This window comes from Herpailurus yagouaroundi, unplaced genomic scaffold (assembly GCF_014898765.1).
Source record: "Herpailurus yagouaroundi ecotype Mexico unplaced genomic scaffold, PumYag 141, whole genome shotgun sequence".
Classification (NCBI taxonomy): domain Eukaryota; kingdom Metazoa; phylum Chordata; class Mammalia; order Carnivora; family Felidae; genus Herpailurus; species Herpailurus yagouaroundi.
This window is the reverse complement of record NW_024412396.1, coordinates 50,763,534-50,775,823: the sequence shown is the minus strand read 5'-3', so window position 1 is coordinate 50,775,823 and position 12,290 is coordinate 50,763,534. Positions and strand designations below refer to the sequence as shown.

Below are 12,290 nucleotides of genomic sequence, written 5' to 3'. Positions count from 1 at the left end.
CCTCGGATTGCGAGTACCTTGTTCTGTGAGTGTTCTGCAAGACGAACAAACATTTCTAATAAATTGCAACTTGATAAAGGAGCGATGTCTTGTAATATGAGTAGTACAGGATGCCGAATGTCACGTGATCACAACCGAGTCAATGGTTCTTGAAATTTGCTTTGACAGACAAATTCTTTGGATTACAAGTATGTTTCCAGAATGAATTATGCTCGCAAAGCAAGGTTTTACTGTATCTGTAAATCCTAACATGTTAGCAGCTAATTTCAAATCAACTCTCAAATAGGGATAAATTCTATTTAATGTAGGCTGTAGGGTTAGATAAGCAGTGCGATGGGGTGTCCAGAAGTGAGAGGGTTTGTGGAGATCCTAAAATCCCCATGGGGGAAGGAGGGATGGTGACAGTTAATGATGGCTCTCAAGTCAAATCTCTCCTTTCAGATCCTGTTCTGCTCCTTGTTTTTCTCTCACATCCTTCCCTGTAGTCATCAATAGAGTAAAAATCCCCACTTTTTGAAGGAGGAGTGAGGATAGGATGTCCGTGAGTGTAGCAAGAGGGGCACTGGTCTTTGCCAGGAGAGATCTGCATTCCTTCCTTGGGTCAACTGTTTTCTCATTAATGCTGCATGTGTTTACTGAGCCCCAGGCTTTGTGCCAGACCCTGGTGATATTACTAAGCAGCTGTGTGGCCTGGCAAGTCACTTGACCCATCTGAATCTCAGTTCCTCCATCTTTAAGATGAGGGGTTAGACTCGATGTCATTTCTGGGTCCTTTTAGCTGTTGTTGCCTGGAACTAGAATAGATCTGGGGAACAATGGTGGAAACCACCATGTGGTCTTCATGTTTCCTTGGGCACGTGGGAGCATCCCTCTTTGTGTGGCCAGCTGAGGCCAGGTCCTTAGGAGCTGCAGACCCCAGACCTTGGGCCTGGAGATCTCTGCGTGAGGCTGGCGGACCAGCAGGAAGTGCAAAAACTCACCCTGGGGCATTCTCATGCTGAGGGCTCCCTGACCACATCTGAAGGCTCTGTGCTCTGTCTCTGCTAAGGGGCTGTCACATCTTCCTAGCACCTGACTAGGGGCCTTCTTCCTTAGGCAGGTGTCTCCCTGGTCCCAAGCCTCTTTTCAGCCCCGAGTGGTTGCCAGGGAAGAGAAGGCAGAGAGGTGTATCGTGGGGAGTGCTCCCTAGCACTGCCACCTTGACTGCATCAGGAAGTAGCCAGTGGGGAGTCGGATCTAAAGCACACACTTGTAATTTGTAAATCCAGGGTTTCCTAAGGCTTATGAAATAAGTGAAATTAATTTGAATATTGTACTTTATTTAATTCAATATAGCCAAATATTGTCATTTCAACTTGTAATCACAGAATGATTCTTAATGAGATAGTTTACATTCTCTTTCTCATACTAAATCTTTGAAGATCAGTGTGTATTTTATACTTACAGCATATCTCAGTTGTGACTGGCCTCATTTCAAGGGGTCCACATGTGGTTTGTGGTTATATACCATCTTGGATGGAACAGCTCTAGAGCATTCATGGGTAAGCTTTAGGGAGGTTGTGAACCTTGTGGTTGTAAAGGTCTGTTTCAGAGCACATTTTTTAATGAGGGGTGTGTAGCTTTATCAGATTCTCAGAAGCATTAGTGACCCCCAAAAGATTGGGAAAAAAATTTCAGATTTCTCCGAGATGCATCCTGTGATACCCCAACTTAGCACTGCAGTGCTGGGTAGGGTACCTTGCCCAGAGACTTTCAAAACTCTGGCTGGCTCTGATTCCAGATAGATAGTTTATGTCCGTTTATGTGGGTCAGCAAGTATGTTATAGGATGGAGGAAGGGACAACCCAGGACTGCTGAAAGGCAAGGAAAAACCATCATAGGAGAGAGGGACTGTCCTAGCTACTTGCCGACTAGTATCATTCCTAGGATCTGTTTTTCTGGATGAAATTCCAGATCACCAAGGAAATAGAAATTTGGTTGGATTTTCCAAATCCCAAGACAGATGTAAAGAAAATAAAGCAGTCGGTTCAGAATTGTATGAGATATGGTTTATTTTAGCAGTGGATTTAAAAAAAATTGTTTTTAATGTTTATTTATTTTTGAGAGAGAAAGAGAGAGACAGAGCGTGAGCGGGAGAGGGACAGGGGTAGAGAGAGAGGGAGACACAGAATCTGAAGCAAGCTCCAGGCTCAGAGCTGTCAGCACAGAGCCCAATGTGGGGCTTGAACTCAGGAACCGCAAGATCATGACCTGAGCTGAAGTCAGATGCTTAACCAACTGAGCCACCCAGGTGCCCTACAGATGTGCTATAAATGTCACTCTGCTCTCTTTCTCTCAGAGTCCTTCCTTCCAAACAAAGATATTAGCTTTTGAATCACATGAGATGCTCTGAAAATAAAGTCACTTCTGAGTGGCCTTGACCCTTTCCTCAGCCCTCCATTTATTCCTGGAACAAGTCCAATCAGAGGGTTCATCCTCTACACCAAGGATTCTCCACCTGGTGACCATGAATGGGCTTTACAGAATACATACTTGTATACATACTTGTGAGAATATTTCTAGGGAGAGCATTCTAAGTTTTAATCAAATTGTCAAAGAGATCGATGACCCTCTGTAAGGGTCAGACCACTAGTCCACACCCTGCAATCAGTGGAGATTAGAGCTAAGAGTCTGGGTCTCCCTTGGGTTCTGGAATATCTTATGGAATTCTCCCCTTGAGGATGCTCACCAACCCCCGCCCTCCTCCCCCGAGAGGTGGGTAGAGAAGCCATAGGGTTTCTGTGTGCTCAGAACCTAGGCTGGGCTCAAGTGAATGGCCTGCAGAGTCAGTTCCAAATCCCCCACTGGAGTTCCCTGGGCCATTGGTTTTGTGTGATGGCTAAATCATGATGTAATTCTACTCTAGTGGCTCTATGGCCCACTGTCTTCTACTGTGTTCAGCTTTGGGGGATCCTGGGTGCTTGATGTGAGCTCCTGTCCAAGGCCAAAGAGTGAGGATACCGGAGTTTTTATATTGACCCTCCATGCTGGATGCAGAGAATGTGAGTTAAATGGGGCCTCTGAGTTCATCTAGCCCCATTCCTTCATGTGACGCATGGGGAAGCTGAGGCTGGAGTGGTAAAGTGACTTACTCAAGGACACGCAAACTGATGACTGAGCAATTAGGATCAGAGTGCAGCTCTTTCCACCACCCAATACTGCCACCCCTCCTCTCAGTACCCACAACCTAACTGGTGCCCTGTCTCGTCAGATGACTTAGGTAGAATCATGACTGCTTAACAACACTGAAGTGTGACAGACCTGTGTTCAAACTTCAGCTTGGTCATTTACTGGTTGTGAGACCCTAGACAAACCATTTCAACTCCAAGCCCCAGTTTCCCAATCTGTAAACTGGGGATAATCAGACCTATATCCTGGGCTTACTGTAAGGACTGGATTAGAAATGTGTTACAGCTTTTGGCATAGGGCCTAAGGCATACTAAGCCCTAAGTAGATGGTAATTATGATTGAGGCTTCCCCTCCTCCCCTTCCTTCAAAATTCCCTAACACATCGGTCCTCTTGACCTGTCAAAACATACTTGTCCTGGAATCTACAGAGGCAAGACCTTGCTAGGTGACTGACTAGCTGATTAGCACTCAGGGCCTATGGGCTTGCTTATTGTGCTGTATCTTTCACCAGAGTGTGGGTTTGAGGAGCACTCACATCAGCCTTGTTTGCTAGTGCCCGCCCCAGAGTCCGACATAGGGTAGATACCGAAAGAATGTTTATCAATTGAACGCATATTTAAGTAGTGGCCTTCGGTGTCCTAGGAGGCTGAATAATGGCCCCCAAAGATGTCAAGTCCAAATCCCTAGAGCCTGTAGGTGTTGCCTCATAAAAGAAAACAGTCTTTGCAGACATGATTAAGTTAAAGATCTTGAAATGGGGAGATTATCCTGAATTATCTAGTCGGCCCTGAAGGCACTCACTCAAGTGTATCCTCACAAGAGGAGAAGAGGGAAAACTGACTCTACAGAGGAAAAGGCTATGTGAAGACAGCAAAGAGAAATTTCAAGATGCTGTCCTTTAAGTGATGGCATGATGTGCCCACCAGCTAAGCGATGCTGGCAGCCGTCAGAATCTGGATTCTCTCATAGAGTCCCTGGAGAGAGCATGAGCCCACCAATGCCTTGATTTTGGACTTCTGGTCTCCGGAACTGTGAGAAAAATTAATTTCTGTTGTTTTAAGCCACCAAGTTTGTGATGATTTGTTACATCAGCCATAGGAAACTAATGCAAATGTTTTTAGCCAAAGATGTTAGTGACGTGGGAATTTTAGGGATCAGAAAGTTACATTTTTTTAAAGGGTGGAACCAAGGAAGCTCAATATTCTCCAATTCTGTTTCCATTATTTCTCTGTAAATAGTGTTCTCGCTCTGTGAAGCCACTGACAAAGCCTGATGGTGTGGACAAGAGAAGAATCCAGGAGGAATGGGTGGTGAAAGTGGGTTCTTCTCTTGCATCTAAGGGAAGAGAAAGAACAGATGACTTGGTGGGGAGGAGGGAGCACAATATTTAAGAAAGCTGAGCTGTGTAGATTCATTCATTTATTCAACAGGTATTTATTGAGTGCCTCCTATGTGCCAGGTGCTGTTCTAGGCACTGAGGGTGCAGCAGTGAATAATATGGAGGGGGGGAATCCCTGGTTACATGGGGCTTACATCCTAGTTGGAGGAGACATACACACACAAACAAAATGAATGCCCACCTCCAATGGCGATGCTCAGATGAGCAACCTGGACAGTGGCAGTGCTCCCTGTGACATTTACTTCTCACTCCAAAAGCTTTATTCACTGACAATCTGTAAGCAATTTTCCACCCATGGTCATCAGTCTCTCCAAGTGGCTCTGTTTTCCAAAACACTGCCTGCCCACCAGGGCTCTGAAGGCATCCTCCAGGACATAAACACTGCACTCTTCTCTCTTTTTCTCTCTTGCTTTGTCTTTCTTGCTTCTCTGTCTCTTACCCTGCCCCATGAAGAATTGCTATTTGTAAACTTGTTCCTAGGACCTGTGATGAAATTAGGGGAAATGGAGGCAAAGAAAACACAGCCTTAACTTTTAAAAGAATCCCTTCTAAGAGAACCTGGGTAGCTCAGTCAGTTAAGTGTCAGATCTTGATTTTGGCTCAGGTCATGATTTCATGGTTCATGGGTTTGAGCTCTGCACCAAGGCCCTGCTTGGGATTCTCCCTCTCCCTCTCTCTCTCTCTCTCTCTCTCTCTCTCTCTCTCTCTCTCTTTCTCTCTGCCCCTCTCACACACTCACACTCTCTCTCAAAATAAATAGGTAAACTTTTTTAAAAAAATAAAAGAATCCCTCATAAATTGAGGGGCAGAAACAAGAAGACTTTTGGATTAAAGTAGCTCTTTCCCAACTGGCATTTCAGAGTTTGTGATACATTTGTTACAGCAGAAGCCACTAGAAAAGGGGTCCAGAAAGAGGGGCTCTGGTTTTGTGTTTCAGATCAGTTTCTAGGAACTGATCTGAAAAATGTGAAGGAGAGAAGGTGCTCAATGTGAGAACCAAGATGAAGAAGTGACAGGAAGGCAGAGCCCATCCAGTTCGTTGAGAATGAACTTTCTGGTTGTCATAGCAGTCCAATAATGGAGTGGGCTTCCCAGACAGGAGGAAAGACACATGTTCACCATCACTGGAAGAGTACAAACATGGCTGAATGACCACTTGGGGAATGTTGGAGCAGGCAGTCAAGTTTCTGAAGGGGTTGAACTAAATGACTTTAAGATCTCCTCCAGCCTCGAGACTCTATGATTTTACCAAACATCCCAGAGAACAAGAATATAATTTTTAAACTGAATGCAATATACTTGAAATTTTATGTGCCAAACAAGATAGCATGAAAATATAGTAAAAAATGGACAGAAACTGTAGAGGCAGGAGACTTTACCACATCTTTCTTTGTATGAAAGCAAATGAGAAAAAAAAAAACAAAACCTAACTGAGGAAATCTCTATAAGTTCCTAAAGGCAAAAACAAAACAGAGTACACTTTGTGTTCATAATGTAGTAAACTGACAGATAAATAACATAATAAAACAATAAGCAGCATTATTTTTTGTGTGCCCAGTTGAGCCACATAACTATGCATAACTATGTCTCCCTGCTTTGGGATTCCAGAAGCCATAGAGTACAATTTGACCCCACCTCCCTGGCTTTGACTGACTGATCGATGATTGGACACTTGAGCCAGATGGGCTAGAATTCCTTCCCTGGGAATTTGGAATCAAGACACAGAGAGAGGAATATCTTCTCTCAGATGGATGGATGTTCAGTACACAAAATTGAGAACCATCAGTGATCACCATCTGCCATATGAACTGAAGACAGAAGAAATATGTTGGGGAAGAGAGAGAGAGAGAGAGAGAGAGAGAGAGAGAATGATATATATACATAGGAGGGAACAGAGATTAGATCCTGAGGGAGGCTCCTGATGACTTCCCAGTCACTGATATGTGACTGTGTAAGAGTCTCCCCTTAACTCTTGCCCTTGAAGTTCACAAAGCTCTTATCTCCTTATCTCCTCTTTTACTTGTCAGATGGAGATATTTTCCTTATAATCAGAGAGTTCTAACTCATAAAAACAAACAAGCAAATGAACAAAAAGAACACACTTCAAACCACTTGAAAATTTCAACACTGTCTTCTAAACAACTCTTGCTTCAATAGTGAAATAAATACTGAAGCTTTAGAATATTTACACAGTCATTACAATGAAAACTGTACAAACAGCAAACTCAAGGCTATAGCTAAAGCTACACGAAGAGGAAAATTCATAGCTTCAACAACATACAGTACAAATAGCCTGGTTAAAATCCCTTTTCTACCATCCACTAGCTTCATAATCTTGTTCAAAGTTACCACTTCGTGCCTCAGTTTTCCACATCTGAAAATGGATGTAATAACAGTACTTATCTCATAAGGTCCTATTATGAGAATTAATTTATACAAGGAATATATTTAGAACAGTGCTTAGCACATAATATTATTAATTCTGGACATTTATTCAAATAATAATAACAATAATAAAACAATAAGTAATGTATAATGAAGCATGCATACTGAAGCCATCTTTAGGGATGGGCAGCACTGGGCAGCCTCAAGGGCATTTTAGTGTTCTCATGTTCCCCTATAGAATAAAGGCAGTGCAACCCCAGTACATGGCTGGCTTCTCCTGTCTTCACAGATAGAGCTGTTCCTGGCTTGGGCTGAGGGCAGGATATGGAACCAGGTTGCCATCTGAACATCTCAGCACCAGTGTAGGAGAGATGAACACGAGGCTGTCTTGGTGTGGTGACTCTGTCCTCCCTTGACTGAGGGGTTCATGGGGCAGGAGAAGGGTTTCTGGGCTCCCGGTGATTTTTGATGCTGGAGGTCACAGAAGGGGGACCACTGGACCTGAAAATACACCCTCCTGACTCCCACTCACCACTGATATCCCAAATTCCATGATCAGAAAGCAGATCATTCATTGCTGACTTCTGGCTCAGCCAGGCTGCGTTCTTATCTTAACATCCACTTCCTTATCTTTGCAGGTGGGAGATGGAGTGACCACCAACAACATGCATTCCTAAGGTGGTCTGATGGAGTGTGGGGCTCCAGCGAGGAAGTGGAGCCCTGGGCAGGAGGCATCTCATCATGGAGACAGTCTGTTATCTGGTAAGAACAGGGTGCTGGAGAGAATGCCTTGATCTTGCCTGGGCTGCTTGAAGGTCCGTCCAGGTTCCTGTGTTTTGTCCGTCAAGCCGGTATTTGAGGCAATGTGTCCCCATTGTCCTGTGGAGGCTCTTCCTCCTACATGAGTCAGATGTGCTGTGCTCCAAAGAGCTTTTGAATCCAGTTACACTTATGAGGACAGTTCGCCATGGCTGGACCCCGGGCGTTTAATTCCTTGTGGGTCTCACAGTGGCCATCTGGAGAGCCTGCTGCCCTATGCTTGGTGCTATAAACTACCTCAGTCCTAACAAATACTGATCAATAGCATATTCAGAGTAGACAAATTCGTCATTTACTGATCATCTACTGAGTGCTAGGCACTGGGGACAGCAGGGCACAGGGGAGAGCAGGGCAAAGTCCCTGCCTTCATGGGGTTCACATTTCTACCGAGAGGCAGACAAAAATAAGAGAACAAGTATGAATGTTTCAGAGAGATAGTTGGTGCTCTAAAACATAAAGCATGGTGGGAGCCATAGAAAGTGACAGGAAAGATGAGACAATACCAGGAAGATGGGGACATCTGGGCAGAGATCTGAACAATGAGGGAGCTACTGAAAGACCCGAGAAGGAAGTTTGGTCTGAGGGGACAGCCAATGTAAAGGCCCTGGGACAGGAACTGACCTTGCACAACAGTGAGAACAGCGAGCAAGGGGCAGGACGGGAGGAGATAGGGTCTGACCCTGATGGAACAGATCCAACAGAACTTGACTTCTGTAGCATGAGGAATGGAATGTGATTGCCTCACTCAATTTATGCACTCCTTAAGTCAAGACTATAAACCCAGTGAACCAGTTTCACCACACAGCATTCTAGGATGAGCACTGGACTGAGAGTCAAGAGATTGCAAGTTAGTCTGCTCAGCAACTCATTTGCTGTGGGACCTCAGGCAGATCCCTTAACCTCTCTGTGCCTTCATTCTTCACCTATAAGATTAAAAAAGTAGAGGCCCCTTCAGCTCCATATCCTTGGAGTTTACAACAAGTCAGTATATTTCAGATGCAGAAAACTAGGTGGTTATTTGAGAAAGCAGTGAAGGAGGAAGAAGAGAAGGGAGAGGAAAATGAGGAGGAGGCAGAGTCCCTTCCAGACTCTACGTTCTTTGCCTCTGTAAACAGTCAGCAGAACGGGAGCACACGAAGAGTGTTGCCAATGCCCTGGAGGCGAGATCGCATGGGAAAGACGTGAGGGTGCGCTCTGTCCCTGACCATGGTGCCACACGACAGCACCAACAAGTCATTTGAGAAACTAGTGGGGTTGTTCTGGGAGCCTCCAGGAATAAATAAAAGAAATTATAAGAAGAGTCAACCGGGAGAAACTCGAACATGCTCACGGAGGGATATGCTGGAGTTTCATGTCCTTCAGGGCTTGGGATATTTTTGCCAAGTGGTGAAGAGTAGGGAGAAGAAAATGTGCAGGTAGAGGGGCTCTTCTGAGAGACGAAGGCTCCAGGGAAGGCCCGGCTGGTGGAAGGGGCCCCAAGATGATGATTGCCAGGGTTTTTCCCTGGGAGGTATGTGGGGCAGGCCCAGGCCGGCGTCCCTGAGCAGGTGATCCTGAAGGTGTCTTCTCCTAAAACTGAAATGCTCTCTAGTGCATGGCGGGGAGAGAAACTTTCCATGAGGCGTAGAGCATAGGTAAGAACCGTTCTTTGGAGTCAAAAACACCCAAGTCTGAATCCTAGCTCACCTGTGTGACCTTGGGCAAGTCCCTTAATGTCTCTATGCTTAAAAAAAAAAAAAAAAAAAGGATGCTACTGACATCTACATCATGGGGTTGGTGCAGAGATTATGTTAATGTTAAGTAGGGGGTAAAAAAAAAAAATAATAATACTGCCCTTTCCCACCAGGGCCTGAACCAATTCCTGAAATAAATAGGAGTCCTCATATGGAGGCCCCACATCACCATTATTATTGATAAAGGTCATAACATGTGACTCGTATTGATAGGATTTCCTGATACTGAGCCCCAGAACTGACAGACCTACCTGGCCCCCAGCAGCCCTGAACCTGCACCCCAGGAACACTCCCGGGGACGGGGAGCCCAAGGGTTAGTTCCCCCAAAGAGGCTGGTAGGCAGAGGTTCTGCTGCATGTACTCAGTTCTTCCTCCCAACTCACCAATCAGATGAGTCGCTCCCTAAAGGAGAGAGAGAGAGAGAGACCCAGGGGTGTTTCAGCGGGTAGACCTCACTCCCTGTGGAAGAAACCTCAACAGTAGGGAATGACCTAAACACAAAATCAGGAGATCTATGTGACATGGTTGGCACAAGAACCGGGATCTGGTAAATGCGCAGTAAATTGCCACTTTATTTTATTTTATTTTGTTTTTTTTTTTAATGTTTATTTATTTTTGAGACAGAGGGAGACAGAGCATGAACGGGGGAGGGTCAGAGAGAGGGAGACACAGAATCTGAAACAGGCTCCAGGCTCTGAGCTGTCAGCACAGAGCCCGACGCGGGGCTCGAACTCACGGACCGCGAGATCACGACCTGAGCCAAAGTCGGCTACTTAACAGACTGAGCCACCCAGGCGCCCCTTAAATTGCCACTTTAAACAGTGTCTTCAGCCTGGCATGGTTTGCTCATTCTTCCATGCCAGTATTTATCAAGCGTGGTCTATGGGCAGTGTTTTATGCCCACTGCTAGGGAGGACACGAGAAACAAGTCCACCCTGAGCCCTCCACCCCTCTGCCCATTCTGCTGCTGCTATCACTATTTCTTACTCCTAGCTAAGGTTTACGAATTGGGTATTCCACATCGGAAACTCTCGTGGGCTCCTGATGTGCACCATCTCACGTAATTCTCAAAACTCTTAAACGCTTGTTATTACACATCACCTCTGTAGTTGTGGAATCTGGGACAAATGGGTGAAGGCCTTGCTCAGGGAGGCCTAGTGGGCGAGTGCTGGGTGAGACCAAAGCTCCTGATGGTTATGTAGCAAGACACATCGATGTGGGACGACCAGGTCTGTCCCTCAGCCGTTGCCCTGGGTGGTGCATCACACATCACAGGCAACCAGGGCTGAGAGGTCCCCAGGGAGGGCTTTGGCGTGACGGTGGCCTTGCCATCAACCTTTGAGAAAAGCAGATGAGGTGGCCAACGTGTATGTCTTCAGGACATTTCCCAAGCCGTTTGGGCATGACTTTGCTTCCCCGAAAGGGACATAAACTTGGAAGGAATAGAATCGTCCTGAGGAGGGAATGAAAGTGAATTCAAGCTGATTCAAGGGGCAGGGGACCAGCTTCAAAACCAGCCCTTCCATAATGAGGCCGCCTGCTGGGAGCTCACGGAGATCTGCTGGGCTCCGGATGGCATCGTTGTTTGGCTGTCCCTTTAGCCAGAGCTTTGGCTCTTTTCTCGAGGGCAGGGCTGCTCGACTCCCTGAAGCTTCGCCTCGGCCAGCCTCTAGCACTGCTGTGCTCACGAGGCGCGATTTGGCCAGTACAGCTCTGCAGTTCATATGGGCGCACTGGACCTCTCCCCAACACAGCCCCTCAGCTGCCTGGGGCCTGACGCATCTCTCACGGTTGCCCCACAAGGCCCCCTCTTCTCCTTGGCTCGGGGGTGGGTGGTGGGGGTTCCCAGTCCTAAAGGGGAAATGGTAGTGTGTACATTGTCCAGGAAGAAGTTGTTTTCAGTTTATGAGGCTTAATGGACTGCCCTCCCCACCCAATTTTAATAATGTTGCTAATGCGCCAGAGAGAGGAACTAACGAATTCACCGTTCACAGTTAGTAAAAGTTGCAGGACCTCTGTGTGAAGACACACAGGCTTTCATGATAGGAGCTTTAGGTTGAAAAAACATATAAACCAACAAGGGCACGGAGGAAAGAGGATCAACATTTAACTGTTTAGTGTGTGTCTTAAATGGGGTCTCCCAAGAAGCAACCCCGAGACAAGGTCTGGAAGCAAATGGTTTAGTTGGAAGGGGATCCCAGGCAGCATGAGAAGGAGGGGGGCAGTGACACAGAGGAGCAAAGGAAGCTGGTTACCACCCAAGGACACTGGAGGTTCGTCCTACTGGAGAGTTCTGCAAACAGTGCGGCTCACAAGCCTCTTAAACCCCAGCCTCCACCAGCCTCGGTGGAGGGCGTGGCATGCCTCAAGCTTGCCTTGTCCTGGGAGGCCACAGCAAGCGTTCACAGCCACAGAAGCTCTTGGAAAAAGATGCAGATGCCTTTAGGTAGATGTGAGGTCAGCCTGCTCAGAAATGGTACACAGCCCAAGGGTACAGCTGGGGCTCTGACAAGGTCTGCTGCACCGTGGGAGCTGATGCCTTCCAGACGACATGTCATTCATTATAACCTGATAATGCCGGTGGTGTGGTCCACACTACATAGGTGGGGGGGGGGGGGCGCTGAGGGCCAGAGGATGCAGTGTTTCCCAACCAGAGTGTTATTCTTTACAACCTAAGGTGTTTCCATCTCTTCCGTCTTCCCCAACTAAATACCAGTGGCGTTCCCCTCTCCCCTAGGCATAGTGACTAACTGGCTATCTGAATGGGGAAAGAATGCTCTCCTTGG

The 12,290-nt window shown here is 46.5% G+C and overlaps 1 long non-coding RNA gene across 1 annotated transcript in view; it reads left to right on the top strand.

The window, feature by feature from the left end:
- The window catches only part of LOC121032090 (uncharacterized), a 146,609-nt gene that overhangs the window by 60,545 nt on the left and 73,774 nt on the right, over positions 1-12,290 (top strand). The window contains exon 3 of the long non-coding RNA XR_005791066.1: positions 7,591-7,714. This is a non-coding gene — a long non-coding RNA (uncharacterized LOC121032090). The remainder of the gene's footprint in view (positions 1-7,590; positions 7,715-12,290) is intronic.